This window comes from Cryptotermes secundus, unplaced genomic scaffold, assembly GCF_002891405.2.
Source record: "Cryptotermes secundus unplaced genomic scaffold, Csec_1.0 scaffold73, whole genome shotgun sequence".
In the NCBI taxonomy this organism is placed as follows: domain Eukaryota; kingdom Metazoa; phylum Arthropoda; class Insecta; order Blattodea; family Kalotermitidae; genus Cryptotermes; species Cryptotermes secundus.
Window position 1 is genome coordinate 2,516,272 of NW_019738871.1, and position 15,823 is coordinate 2,532,094.

The window sequence follows — 15,823 nt, forward strand, 5'->3', positions numbered from 1 at the left end:
GTCGGAAATTATGAAGAGTTTCATGCATCGACAATAGTCTTCCGAGTTATAATTGAAAATGAAGATTGTGAGGAAGTAACTGTTGAAAAATTGCGGCGAAACACCAGAAGGCATCAGGTAAAACTGTCCCTGTGCTTTACTAATTAAGCACTATGCCATGAAGACGTATGGGGGAATGGATGTATAAATCCACATTTTCTTGACCTCGGAATTAGTTGCTGAGTGGTCAGCTTCACGCCCCGGCCGCTTTACATCCGGTACCCATCGGATAGGAGGTTGGGTGGACCCCAGAGCCGGTTTGGACATGGAGAGATGAAATTTTTTGACGCTACCGGGACTCTTAATCGTCCAGGCCGTAGCCGGTCGCTATACCGATTGAGCTATCCCGGCTCGTCCAGAAGACATCAGAAGACCAGGAAAGTTATAGGGATGACAATCCAGGGTGATCGAGTGACTGACTAGGATGCTGGGAAGTCTATTGTTGGGCTACGAATTTATTTCATGCAGGAAGGCAATGGGAAAAAAAACTCCGTGGCTTGAATCCTCAAGCGAACTATACCGACCGAGCGACCGCCGCTTGTCGGTGAAGTTAGTGCCAATTTCAGCGGATAGAGGGTGTCGCGCGGTCAGCCCAACGGATCCCCACGGCCGGAGGAAGGCAATGAAGGCAGTCCATATCTGGACTACAAACCTGCCCTGATTTTGTCCACTTGCAGCCAGTCAAGAGAACACGGCAGGGGACACTCGACCAATTCCTTCAGCTTCACTAACTGTTCAGAAGCATATGCGTATTGAATACGTAAATGACTCAGATTTGTTTTCAGGGCAAATAATATTCTGTGATTTGCACTAAAGTCAGTATTTCTGTTACTCTGTAAAAGGAACGCTTATCTTTTGTCTTATGTACATTAGCACCTCTGCAGATACCGATCAACAAGTAACATAAATTTACTCGTTAAGCTGAATATAAAAGGTACAAAAAAGGTACAGTTATCCATATAAGAGGTCGTGAAAGCCCATAGGATTGTGTGAGGTTGAGGCTCCCACATCTTCTAGACAATCGGCTCACAGATAGCGATGAGGTTTTCAGCCTTACGCGCCGGTCGCCCTTTACTTCCCAGGAAGATTCCTGGTATTCATTTCTGTTAAAACCTGAGTCGAACCCAGGGCCATAGTGCTTCTGGAAGGATTAGGTAAATTGAAAAAAGAAATACACCTCATTGAGACTCGAACCGGCGACCTTCCGGCTCGTAGCATAGTGCCTCATCCAACTACGCTACAGCGTGCCCTGTTAAGCTGCATATAACATATCTGTAACATTCGTTATAAGAAGTAAGACCTCCTTGTTTGTTTCATTAACAGTTCGGATATTTGCAGTAAATGACTAACTCCTGAGCTGCTAATCGCTTAACTCCACAAGAAATTGCTCCCTTTTGTGGTTCCAGAAGGTTCATTGCCGTCTTGACGAGCAATCTAAGGTGAGTGTCCTGCCATGTCTTTTCCCAGCATAAGTTTCAAGACACTTCGACAGTCAGTCTCACCCTGAAACTGTTATTAAGCTTTTTCCATGTCTGTGAGCGTCATTCCGTCATGAATTTTGTTCGTAGCTCAGCCGTGGAACTCACTGAGTGAGCCAGCATCAGGCAGTGCTACTTGAGGGAGCACACTACTAAAGAACATTAGATCTAAAAGTTTGTGGCGATGGTACATTAGTACAAATATTATGTTTTTGGACATTATCCATCGTCTTGTCTTTATCCAAAAACCGTCCTGTTCATTTTTCAAAACACAACCTGAAGACGGAGACAGAATCCAGTCTCCGAAACGTGTTTTGAAAAAACACGGACGGTTTTTGGACAATGGGTAATGCCCCAAAACATAATATTTTGTACTAATGAGGAGTTTCTGAAATGTTTGCTGCTTATGTATGCATGTGGAAAGTAGGCCCTTGTGCACGGAAGCAGGAGGCGAACAGTGAGCAATGTTCCGATGTTCTACTTGCAGATATTTTGCAGTTAAAACGGGACTTGCTTTGCAACGCACAGTGTAGCCTTTAGGTTCAGTTCAAGCCGAAAGACTTTCGGAGTGGGGCAACCACGTGATTCAGCACGCTAGTGTAGCTGTCTCTTTTTCAGACATTCCCCCGCGTGTGGTTTACTTACAGCGAGCGTTAGCCGACCCCCGTGGTGCCAGAGGAACAACCGGACGCTCGGCTCCATTCTGTAGTTATTCGGGAGGTCCCCGGTTTGAATCTCTGCCCGGACACCGACTGTCCTGTTTGACGATTTTCATAGGTTTCCTCAGTCCCTCCAGGCAAATTCAGGGACAGTGACTTAAAAATTAGGACACGGCCGCTTCCTTCTGCATTCCTTCCCGTTCAGTATTCTTATTATCCAATCACTTGATGCTATATAGGTTAGTCTGAGTTGCTGAGGGTGTTGCTAAATGAACTAGCAAGGTAAAGTTATCAATATGTTTAATTAATTAAGGACTACGCATTGAAGACATATTAGGGGTGGAGGTATAGCTCCACAATTCTTGACCTCGGGACTAGATGGAGTTGAGTGGTCAGTTTCACGCCTCGGCCGCTTTACCCCCTGCAAAACAACCTTCTGTTTGCATTAGATACGAGGCTGCGTGGGCCCCAGAGCCGGTCTGGAATTTATCGATAAGGGGAAAATCTCTAGACCCTATCGGGAATCGAAAACGAGTACTCGGTGTTCTATCTCATATTCCAGTCACTATACTGACTGAGCTATGCTGGCTCCAAATAAACTAATAAGTAGGAAGAAATAATGTCTCTGCAATGTACCTGTGGGGCCCCGCTGCGTTGCTTGTATCATTACTCGTCGTACGAAAGAAAGTAAAATGCTAAGAGCAATTCTAATTTAACTGGAGAATGTTGTGCATGTAGAACTGTTGCTAGGTAATAGCCCGTACACACGCAGCAGAGGAACGCGTTACGTACGCGATGACGTCACGCAACAATAGAAGAGGTGTTGAAGGCGGCGTTCTCTGTAGATCCGCTCCGAGGTGATATGACTTTACCAACCGAGTTCAGTGGAGTTAATGCAGTGTAGTGCAGTTGGTTGGTTGGTGAGTGAGTTAAGAGGACCGCTGCGGTTCAGTCCTTGTGAGCTGTTGCTGTTAGGAGCTGGTAGCTGAAGCACGAGGGTAGTTCGGGAACTCAGAATAACGGGCGACGTCCGCAGTTGGAAGCCGTTACCAGACAACGACTGGTGAAGACACAGCAGACTGAGAAGACTCAGCGCGTTCTGTAGTGAAGTGCAGTGTACGTGTGAATTATCGATAGCGCTATAATTACTTCTAGTCTAGGGCCGCGCCATAGCTCAAGCGGTTAGTCGCTCGCTTCCCACCGCGGCGGCCCGGATTCGGTCAAGTGAGATCTGTGGTGGACAAAGTGGCGCTGTGGCAGATTTTCTCCGAGTACTTCGGCTTCCCCTACCAATCTTCATTCCATCAATTGCTCCATATCACCCTCACCTATCATCTGGAGCTGGTACAATGGGCCAGAAATTTCCGCAGTACAAGGGTCTTAGTCCCACCCCACTAGCAATAAAAGAGATAATACTTGTAGTCTAATAAACATCTGTATATTGCTACTTGATAGTCTAAAATGTAGATGCGATTTTACTCAAGGAAGACGTATATTTTCGTGATATCTTTCGTTTTTCTTTTTCCCCGCTCTGCGTTATTATACACAGACATGACTAGGCAACACTCAGAGATCTTGCGGCGAGAATGTCACAATGAGAAGCAAGTTGAATGGGCTGAGATTCTGCATGACAGAACTGTGCATTTAAATTGCAGCATTTCTATAAGCAAACTGTTGAAACATCTCACCATTTTCAGTGAGCTAAATAGCAATACTCTGCAGGGTCTTCAGAGTTCGTGAAACTACAAATAACACTTTACGTCGAAACAGCGACGCACGACTGAACAGAATAACGTGCATATGTCTCGTATATTTTGGTGAATCAGCACAAACATTGATATTTATCACGAATTCTGGCTAAACATACATTTTGGTTGGATCCATGGACAGGGGTGGTAGTCAGAAGCAAAGCGGGAAATTCGCAACTTCTTAGCGCACTTCGCACGACGCTACAGACGGAAGGGTCACTGTACAGATGTTGTTTTGGACATGCGCGTTGGGACTCGATCCGTTTTCGACTTTAAGTTAAAGGGGCAAAGGAGGTTGGAATCCCATACAGTTGGACTTGTTTCCGTTACTGCACTAGCTCCGTTTAAGGGCCCATCTGAGTGGAATCCCTCCCCTTACACATCCACGTTCCAAAATGAAGTGTGCTTAAAATATTTCTCAGACAGCTGACAGTGTCCAGCATAATAATGGTACAGAGCGTTCAATCAAGGAGGAAACTTCGCACATCGCTGACCGCGCCCAATATTCCTCACAGATTGCTGTTGTAACTAACGGCGCGCGTTTATCAGCGCTAATGACTCATTCTGCTATCAGCAGTTACAGCAGCAATCTGTGAGGAATGTTGGGCCCGGTCAGCGGTGTTGCGAAGTTTCCTCCTTGACTGAACGCTCTGTATAATGAATGGATAACTTTCAGAAACCTTCATCGGAGCAGAAGGGAGAATTATTTCGTACAACTCGGTATAATGGTGACGTAAAGTGTTCTGATTGGGTTTATTACCACCTTGGTTACAATCTCTCTTAATCAACTTAATTACAGCGCTATCGCCGATTTATACACACACTGCAGCTCACAGATTCACACACATTAGGATCCTCAGTCTTCACTAGTCGTATCCTGGCAACGGAATTGAAACAGTCTCACTGTGACTAAATCTTCTGATCACACACCAAGTCTTCACAAGCCGACTTCTTATTCTTCTGCTACGATGAACTTCCGTGGCTATCGCCTACCGAGAACTCAGAACTGACTGACTGCATTCACACTCCTTTAAGCACTCTGAACTCTGCACACTCAGTCTTATCTAAGCTATAACAGATACTCGTTATATAAACTTCACATGGACCGCATACAAAACATCTTTTGTTCTTAACTGCTGTTGTTGTAACGCATTCAACTGAAAGTTGCTTACAGATCATGGCATAGAAACGACGATTCTTCTATTGTTGCCTTGCTCGTATTCGGTCGCGAGTTGTTTACCGTCCTTTACTTAGCAACGGTCTGGCCATCCACGTTTCAATATGTTACAGGGATGGCAACACCCAGTGTAACAAATTCAATAGAACGTATTGAATTAGATGTGAAGTTCTAATGTACAGAGCCCCAGAGTCTGTTGGACCCTGTAGAGAAAAAAATATTGAACTCTGACTTCTTGGTGATCCAGCCCGTAGGCTAGTCACTACAGTGACTGGAGTGAGGCGTCTTATTTCTTCCGTATGAGCGTCTGGGTTGAAGCAGGGGGTAGAGACTGCGAGTAATTCAATTGTTCTCAGTGACCTCTTTGTGTAAGCGTCTTTACAGAATGGCTGCATCACCTTTGAGGTTTCTAAGAGGTGTAAAATACCCAGATGACCCCACGTTACAATAGTCCAGTCAAGCAGCGTGGTGGAGCACGTCATTCTGACAGGTATATGTTTGCCAATTACAGTCACAGGTGCCAGATATGTGACAAAGGTTCTGCATGAATACGTTCTTATCTCTATCGTCGCTTGAGGGAAAGCGTCTATTGAAACATCTCGCAGCCTTACTCAGCCGATTGTGGTAATTTTATTTTCTGCATCATCTTGTGTACATACTTGGGGGCTGTCAACACAACAATTCGTTATAAACCGACATTAAAATGTTTAATATTCGGCTTATTTTATTTACATCTCACTACATGTTTCGTTCTATCAAGATCATCACCAGGTGTTCTTTTTTCTGAACTACACATGTAATTACCGTTATTACCCGAATTCAGTCTCCCCTTAATTTTCTCCTGAATCAGATTTTGGTTTGTTACTGTCGTTCCCAACGTAGTTGGTTGAGGCACTATGCTACAAGCCGGAAGGTCGCGGGATCGAATCCCGATAAGGCCATTGAATTTTTCAATTTACCTAATCCTAGCCTCACAATGGCCCTGGGGTCGACTGAGCCTCTAACAGAAATGAGTACCAGGAATATTCTTGGGGGTAAAGGACGGCCGGCGCGTAACGCTGACAAACTCACCGCCATCTATGAGCCGGTCTAGAAAATATGGGAACCTCAACATCTCACAACCCTATGGGCCTCCAAGGCAATTCAGATACCTTTACTTTTTTCTTTACTGTCGATCCGAGATATTCTGTACCACATTGCGGTACCCTGTGCACTTATTTGCCTTCCCGACCTAAAAACTGTCATTAAATTGCTTCTGTGTGCATTAACCGCACTACAAGCTCATGGTTCTTTGCATGCAGCAAGGGACTTCAACGTGACTGAGGTTCGATGTACTTTTACTGAGCAGACACGGCTGTGACCTGTCTGGGGAGGCTGATACACACTCCATTTCTGTCACTTCGTGCGGTGACTAGCGAGCTGACCTTCCTCGAGAGTGGCAGTGTTCAGGGTTGGTGTGCGTACGTGCAAGGCAGTCGTCTGTGAGAAAGAATAAGTGACAAATACGCAGAAACGGAGGAGGAATAAACGGTATATATAGTTTGGGATGTGACGCCTTATATTTCGGTAGAAAATCACTTATACTTCTTGTTTCTCTTCCTCATCTACACTGAAGATGGAGACAGTAGGATCCTCTGAAAGTCGGTAGTCTCCTGGAGTCACATCTCAGAACATAATACCCTGTCACGCGGAACAACAAATGCAACAAAGTTGGCAAATATTCACGGAGGTTTAGTCGGAAAATCTTATGGGGCTTGGAAGAACCGGACGTGGATGGCAGGACAATATTAAAATGGATCTTCAAGACAAAGAATATAAGAATTCTGTTTGGATTCATGTAGCTCAAAATACGGATAACTCTTAGCTCTTGTGAACACGGCGATTAGCCCTCGGGTTTCATAGAAGACCGGGAATTTTTGACAAGCTGAAAAACGAGTCTCTCCCATGGAGCCCGTTCGTGAGAATTCTGGCCTAACGAGTGACGAAGGGCATGATGAACCAAATGCATTACTTAACCGGAATACCTCAGTCGGTAAGGCGACGAGCTACGAGGTGGACAGCCGAAAAATCGAGGTTTCATTTCCGGCAGGGGGCGCCTTCAGACCGGCTCTGGGGCTCACCCAGTTCAAATCCGGTGGGTACCGGGAGCTCTTTTCCCGGGGGGGTGAAGCTGACCACTCACCTCCAACTAGTTCCGAGGTCAGGAATTATGGCGTTATATCTCCACTCTCCCATACATTTTCATAGCATGGTGCTTAATTGATTAAGGACAGTGAAAACTCTATTCTTCTCTTCAGAGACTAGCGGAACACTAGTTGAAAACCCCTGCTGTACACTCACGTGTTCTGTTTTCTCGCATTTGTATTGGCAGAAGCAAAAAGGTGATTCAAAGTACATGCATGAATCGTACAAAATGGTTAGCACTTCTGTTTCCAATTTGGGGAGTTTCGAGTATAGGGGCAGAAAAGCAGCTATCCCGAACGAGAATTTCATGATTTCCCTCAGTTCCTTCAGGAAAGTGCTACACTAATACCTTCGTTCCACGTCTTTTCAATTCATTACCCGTGATCATTTTATCATTCAGTGCTAAATAACGTATTCAGCTGAAAATCATCGTTACATGATCGACGAGTAAGTAAATCACTAGTCACATAAACGTTGTTCAGATGTGTTTTGTTTGAACATTTCTCTTCGTTTCTGCTGGTCCAAAATATTCATTTCATGCGTTATTTAGCTAAGCTCCCAGTATCTAGACTAGAAGGCATGATGGCCCATGAATTGGAAAAAATATGAAAAAGAGACAGTAGTTAATTGAAATACGAACCTGCATTTTCCTGGAAGGACTGAGGAAGAACACAGAATATGTGAGTCAGGATTACCGGTGTCCCGGTCTACATTAGAAACTAGCACCTCCTATAGCATAACCTCTAGAACAAAAAATAAACTCCGTGGTTTTAGTCCGCAAGCGAACTATACCGACCGAGCGACTGCCGCTTGTCGGCGAAGTTAGTGCCACCTTCAGCGGATAGAGGGTGTCACGTGGTCAGCGCAACGGATCAGCACGGCCGTTAATCTCGTTTTTTCTAGACTGGAAACCTGTAGACTAATTTGGTCGAAATTATATTTGTCCTTGTGGACCACATAAGCCGCTGATCTGAAGTGCTACTGCAGGAACTCAGCTGGTTCGTCGTACCAATTTCATTTCGGTTTCCTGGTATGTGGCGCCGCGCGTAGTGTGATAGAAAGGTAGAGACGTTTCGAAAGACACATGGCCCATGTCTAGTTGCTCTTGAGTGGAAGTACGCCTTGAAGCAGCGGGGCAGTGGTTACATTTGCTGGTTGGGAGGGAGAGAGGGTGACGCTTTTGTGTGACTAACCCATACACACCCTACGATCCTCACTCAGATAATAGACTTAACCATATACACTCAGCAGGACAAGGTCTCAAACACGGACAGTAAGCAGTACCGCCGTTACTTACTAATGGGCTGAGTCCTTGAGGAAAAGCCAAATCTGCAGCTACTCAAGAACTTCCCAGCATTTTATGGAACCCGAAGGTTCATTACCGTGTTCACAAAAGCCTTCACTAGTCCCTACCCTGAGCCAGATCAATCCAATCCATTCTATCTCTCTAAGCTCCATTTTAATATTGTCCACCCACCTACGTCTTGGTCTTCCCAGTGGTCTCTTTCCTTCTGTCTTTCCCAGCGATATCCTATATGCATTCCTCCTCTCCCCCATTCGTGCTACATGCCCTGCCCACCTCATCCTCCTTGACGCAGTACCGCCGTTACAAAATAAAATCTCAAATTAATTTAAATTTAAAAGCATAATTTCAGTGAAAGTAAGCACCGCATGCATTTCACACTTTCTACCAATTTCCATAACACTGTCATTTAACCGGCAAATTAGTATAAACAAACGTATTCTGGGAGTCTGGTTGCTGTTTGTGTAATGACTGCTACTTTGTTACCATTGCAACGAAACGAACTGCCAAGCAGCGGTTTGTGATCTCCATACTTGGCTTCCCACACGAGACACAAACATAAACAAATGCTGGGGTTGGGGGCCGTCGCGGTAATGTTCTTAACATAACGGGTCTTCTGTGAGCCGGACGAAATGCGAAATGAGAGATGAAAGTGTTTGGAGGCTGTGGGGGCGGCAGAGGGGAGTTCATGCGCTGTGTTTATGATTAGGAGCAGAGCATGAGTTTATTTGTGAGGTATTTAATACCGCTCTATCAAGTACACGAGACAGTTTTGGAGGAATCGGTCATGATCTGCTTCAGGGTATTATCCTGGAACTGTACTTCCTCGGATAATTAATATACCTCTGTACTTGCTTGTAGGAGGCGGGATAGCGCAGTCAGTATAGCGACTGGCTGCGCGCTGAAGCACTGAGGGGTCGGTAGGGTCAAGAATTTTCTCCTCTCGTCATCCAAACCCAGCCTCCTATTCAGTGCGTACAGGGGGCTATTTCTCCAAGGTAAAGCGGCCGGGGCGTGAAGCTAACCACTCACCTCCAACTAATGCCGAGGTTAAGAAAATGTGGATCTATACATACGCTCTACCATACGCCTTCATGGCGTAGTGCTTAATTAGTTAGGCACTGGGACTTTACCTGACCTTTTACCTACAGTACAGTATAATTAGAATGAGCAAGACAAGGGGATAAGATGGGCAAGGCATGTAGCACATGTGAGAAGAGGACTGCGAACAAAATTTCGGTTGGAAAGAGAACACTGGGAAGACCAAGACATAGGTGAGAGGATAAAATGGATCTGAGGTACGATGGGGTGGTATTGACTGGATTCATCTGGCTCAGGATAAGGATTAGTGGTGGACTCCTGTGAACACGATAATGAACCTTCGGTTTGCATGAAGTGTTGGGAAATTCTTGAGTAGCTGAGCGACTAGTGGCTTCTCAAGAAAGACCTAACTCCGTGGAGTAATTTAGTATGTAATAGTTTTTATAGTATACATAATAGGGGCACGAGGTAGCGTAGTTTGTTGAGGCATTATGCTACAAGCCGGAAGGTCGCGGGTTCGCGTTCCGATGATGTGAATTTTTTCAATTGACCCGATCCTTCCAGCCGTATTATGGCCCTGACGTCGGCTCAACCTCTAACAGATATGAGTACCAAGGATCTTCCTGGGGGGTAAAGGGCCGCCGGAGCGTAAGGCTGACAATCTTACCGCCTTCTGTGAGCCGACTGTCTAGAAAATGTAGGAGCCTCGACGTCTCACAACCCTATGGGCCTTCACGGCCTGTTACAGGGATAGCTCTACCATTTTTAACTTTACAGTGCAGTATAGGATACAATACAGCAGTGGATACGCACAGTTTACATGGACAATTTACGCTAAGTACATGATAGAATAATTGTAACTAAAAGTCGGACATGAAGATGGCACACACGTTCCGAAATATGTCGCGTTAGAAAACAACCTCATCTACTCGAAGGAGTGTAAAGCTGTAACAATTTGCAGAACTGCACCATTTCGTCCTGTTAATAAAAGTAAAAAAGTAAAGGTATCCCTGTAACAGGCCATGGAGGCCCATAGGGTTGTAAAATGTTGAGGTTCCCACATTTTCTAGACAATTGGCTCATAGATGGCGGTAAGGTTTGTCAGCCTTAGGCACCAGCCGCCCTTTACCCCCCAAGAAGATTCCTGGTACTCATTTCTGTTAGAGGCTGAGTCGACCCCAGGGCCATAGTGCGGCTGGAAGGGTTAGGTAAATTGAAAATATCCACTTAATCGGGATTCGATCCCGCGACCTTCCGGCTTGTAGCATAGTGTCTCAACTAACTACGCTACCGATAGGCCGCGCCATAGCTCAAGCGGTTAGTCGCTGGCTTCCCACCGCGGCGGCCCGGGTTCGATCCCAGTTCTGGTCAAGTGAGATTTGTGGTGGACAAAGTGGCGCTGGGGCAGGTTTTCTCCGAGTACTTAGGTTTCCCCTGCCAATCTTCATTCCACCAATTGCTCCACAATCACCCTCGCCTATCATCTGGGGCTGGTACAATAGGCCAGAAATGGCCGCAGTACGAGGGACTTAGGCCCACCTCACTAGCAATAAAAAACTACGCTACCACGTGCCCCCTTCATCCTGTTAATAATATCTGAGAAAGTTTAATCTGTTTTTGAGGGCGGGACAGCTGGGGGAATTACTCGTCTCCCGGGGCCACATTTGCGCTTGCGCTCACCGCGCTCCCAAGCAGCGATCTTATGTATCGGTGCCGATACGTGTATTCCCGCCACGTACAGTAGCGCATGCGCATGACATCTGAGGTACAGTTAAAGTGACAAATATCGGAGTTCAAGACGAGCACCCCGGAAGCAACACCTTCATGGCTGAAGTGCCCATATCACGAAAGGACTTTGGCTAGCAGTTTAACTGTTGTTGTTGTGCGGCGGAGTTTACTAAGTACACTCGGGCGCTACTAGAGCACTCTGATCACGGTTTGAGGACAGTCACACTCCACAGTACATGTGGTCGCTACGCACAACAGCGGCGTATGGCAGAAGCCCACGCTGCTTCTTGCTGTCTGATGACCGAGGGGAGTTCAGAAGTAAAGTTGTCCCTGTGCTTAATTAATTAAGCACTGCGCCATGAAGGCGTGTGGGGAAGTGGATGTATAGATGTACATTTTCTTGACCTCGGTACTAGTTGGAAGTGAGTGGTCAGCTTCACGCCCTGGCCGCTTTACCCACGGGGAAAAGCCACCAGTACACATTGGATAGGAAGCTGTGTGGCTCCGAGGGCCGGTCTAGACGACGTGGAGAAGAAGACAATCTTGCCCGTACCGGGACTCGAACTCCGACACCTCGGTTGTCCAACCCGTAGCCAGTCGCTGTACCGACTACGCTATCCCGGTTGAAGTAGATTTGTTCGATTGCCGTTCCTATCAAATTTTCTGAGAAGTAGTGGGTCTGGAACGGTGTCCGCTCAACCTCGTGAGGATAATTGAGGAGCTATTTCAAGACAATAGAATCTCCGGTCTAGAAAATCGATACTAACGGCCATGGGGGATTCGTTGCGCTGACCACGCGACACCCTCTTTCCGCAAAAGTTGGCACTAACTTCGCCGACAAGCGGCGGTCGCTCGGTCGGTATAGTTGGCTTGCGGAGTAGAAAAAAAACACGGAGAGTTTATCATCATCATTATGCTAATTTTGTAATGCCGTCTGCGCAGAACTTGTCAAGTTCATAGCCTGCGTATTCAGTGAAATGGTGACTTCAGAGCGTATTCCAAGGGCTATAACGTGTAAGAGTAGGTCAGCCAGACGAGTCTCCCGACTAGCACGAGCACGAGTAATGTGGACGCGCCTTTAGCTAGTACTTGCAACACACACAAATTCAACTGTATCTGAGCTGAATCTGATCACGAAGTGGCACTTTTCGTGTTTTTGTTTTTGTGCCCTTCTAGCACTGAAGTGTGAACAAGAACTCCATTGGACGTAGGTATTCAGTTCTCTTCCGCTTCCTAGCACAGGAGCCAGAAGAAGTCCGTTTCAATATTCCCATCAGATCTCGGACGAACTCCGCCCCAACGAACGACCGAGTTCGAACCTTGCCTCGAGGAAGCAGTGCTTATCCGTCGGTCGGGGAATTCAGTGCAAATCTGGCGAAGCTGGGCAGTACTGTTCATACAAGGGCTGGAATGTTGCGGGTTCCTTCGTGACGAGACACGAGACGCGGTGTGGGACTGCAAATTGTGTTATGTGTTCTTGTGTGCACGCAAGCGCCCTCGAGATACTCTGGTTGCACTCGTGAGGCATTCCACTTCTTTACGGTTCATTTTCAGTGTTTGGAAAGATGTGCAGATGTTTTGCTACATATACAGTTGTCTTTACTTTCATTATTATCATAATCGTTCTTAAACACGAAACACTCGGCAAATTTTAACATATATCATCTAGGCCTATTGATGTGTGGATATATAGGGAGGTTCTTACCTTGTTGACCGGTTCATGGTTCTGCGCTACACGGCGACTGGTGAACCGCCGGCTGCGAGGCACATACAAATTTTACCGATGAATCAGTATACGTAATGGCCAATAGCATTTGGAATTAAGGGTGGTTATTGACTTTGTGGACTGCTTGACAGCAGTACGGTGGGAATTTGTTTATGATTTGTCAGCAGTGGGCTGCAGTTATCAGCTCCATTAGCCGTTTATTTTCTCAGTTACAATTAGTGAGCAGCGTGTTCCTTCATGATGCGGTATAGTTCAGAGCAACGTGAATTTTTGCATGACACCTACATGAGACATGGATCTGCTAGGAAGTGTCGACGTAAATTTCGTGATGAGAGATTTCCCAGCAGACAAACAATTCACAATGTGGCGAATAAACTTAGATCGACGGTAGAAGTCCTTTGACGTGTGGTTAAAGAAAATTTATGGTCATATATTAGTCTTAGAAATATTTTTATAGTATCAGGAAGCAAATCTCTTAACGGACATTCTCTGATCCTTGTAATTGACCTTAGAGAAACGAACGAGAGAAACTCTATTGTGCATTAAATGATTACAGTCTCATCGCCAACAGACGTTAAGTTGCATATGAATGAGCTTCAAATTACAATAGTCATTACACTTGTATTCTGACAACGTCACGCTTCACAAAATGGCGTTGAAAGCCGTGACAAATGACTGCGGTGGAATAGTCATTCTTGTTGCCATGCAACCTCAGTCAATCGTTTAATACCCAAGCTTACATGAGCAGTGAATATGACATACACGAAGGCTCTGTGTGAGAGCAGAGGAAGGTCACTCATAAAGTTAACAGTGTGACTACTCAAAAGTGATAACAATTTATTTGCAAATACAGAAAGAGGTATAAGTTAATACAGAGTGGTTCTTACCATTGTGGACCTGTTCACGGCCACCGGCGCATGCGAATTTTGCCGCTGAATTTTGCCGATAACGTTCCGAATGAATAGTTACAAATCACAGATCACAGCAGGCGTTGAATATGCTGTCCCTCTACACTTTGATATTCCCCGCACAGGCGGAAAGAGTTGTGATTTGCCCTTTGAAGCTGTTGCAGGAATATTTGCAATTTCCCTACGAATATTTTCTCGTAGTTCTTCCATTCGGGGATTACTCTTGTAAACTTTGTCCTTCAAACAACCCTAGAAGAGACCTTCCGACTTGTAGCATAGTGCCTTAACCACTACTCTACCGCGTGCCCGCATAAAGTTAATAACTTCCCTTAATTAGAAACGTCATTGGCCATTGGGTATGCTGCTTCATGAGGAGAATTCGTATGCTCTCGCAGCCGGCGGTGTACCGGTCTCCATGAAGCGCTGAGCTCTGAACTGGTTAACAAAAGTAAGAACATACCTGAATATTGTAATATCAGTTGAGATTGAATCTCGTCCGAAACACCAGCTCTCATGATTGAGATTTCTCGTGGTTTTCTTTAGCCCCTACAGCCAGATTAGGTCACAGTCGCTTCCTTCCTAATCCTGTCCAATTCATTATTTACCACATTTCCTACCATTCCACGCTATACAGTCTAGCTACTGACAGCGTCGTATAATAGCCCAATTAGAAAAGGCCTACTGAAACCTGTTACACATATTGCAAAACAGTATCCTTCCATCGCTTCAAGGTTCTTCCTAAAGCTCTTTTCCTTTTCGGTTGATATTTTAAAATCTGTTTCGTGATCCTTTTCGAGCTCATTATCAGTGTGTTCTTTAACATTTCTTATGCGTCGGTTTGTAAATTATGTTATTTGTAGAAGATGTAGTTCTTTCAGAACTTACTAATTCATCTTTTTACTGTGCGAGTGGGTGTATCATATATTTGTGTATTTGAGGAAAGATGGAGCTATACCTCCTCCCCCCATACGTATTCATGGCGTGATTTTTAATACTTAAGCACAGAAACAACTTTGGCTTATGCATACATGTATGTACGTGTATATCTATATGTATGAAAGCCATTAGACGTTTGGGGGAGTGGACGTATAGCGCCACCATTCTTGACCTAGCAACAGATGGAGGTAAATGGTCAGCTTCACGGCCAAGATCCTTTTACCTCCGGGGAAAAAGCCCCGATGTCCATTGGATAGGAGGCTGGGAGGGCCACAGAGCTAGTCTGGACGCTGTAGAGAGGAGAAAAATCGCTTTCCCCTGCCGGGAATTGAACATTTGTCCAGATTGTAGGCCGTCGGTATACCGACTGAGCCGTATGGCAGGTCAGAGTTCAGGAGAGGAAATATCGGTGATGTATTCGTCAATATTCTGTCTCGCTCTCCTCTATGGAATGTTAAAGTGGGAGTCCTTTAAGACTACCCATATAGTTGAAGAAAGCAGTCTTCTTGGATGTGGCGCTGTGTAGAAGTTCTTAACCGAAGTTTCGGAGTAACGTATCGCCTCCATCTTAAGGGTAGAAGACAAGAGAAAATCCGCGAGCGAACCAACTTGAGCAGGTGCAACAGATCAGGTGCACCTGCTCAAGCTGGTTCGCTCGTGGATTTTCTCTTGTCTTCTACCCTGAAGATGGAGGCGATACGTTACTCCGAAACGTCGGTTAACAACTTTTACACGGCGCAAATCCCAGAGGACTCCTTTCTTCACAGTCACCACCGTGAAAACCTCAAATCTTACATACCCATATAATTGTTGAAATTGTACGTCTCTGCATGTCAGAGTATCAAATGATCACTGGATACAATTTTAAATTGCCTTTATTTGACGCATCGCAGGCA

At 45.5% G+C, this 15,823-nt stretch overlaps 1 protein-coding gene across 2 annotated transcripts in view; it reads left to right on the forward strand.

Annotated features, from left to right (window-relative positions):
- LOC111871074 (proton channel OtopLc) overlaps positions 1 to 15,823 on the forward strand; it is a 104,252-nt gene that overhangs the window by 38,594 nt on the left and 49,835 nt on the right. The window lies entirely within an intron of this gene.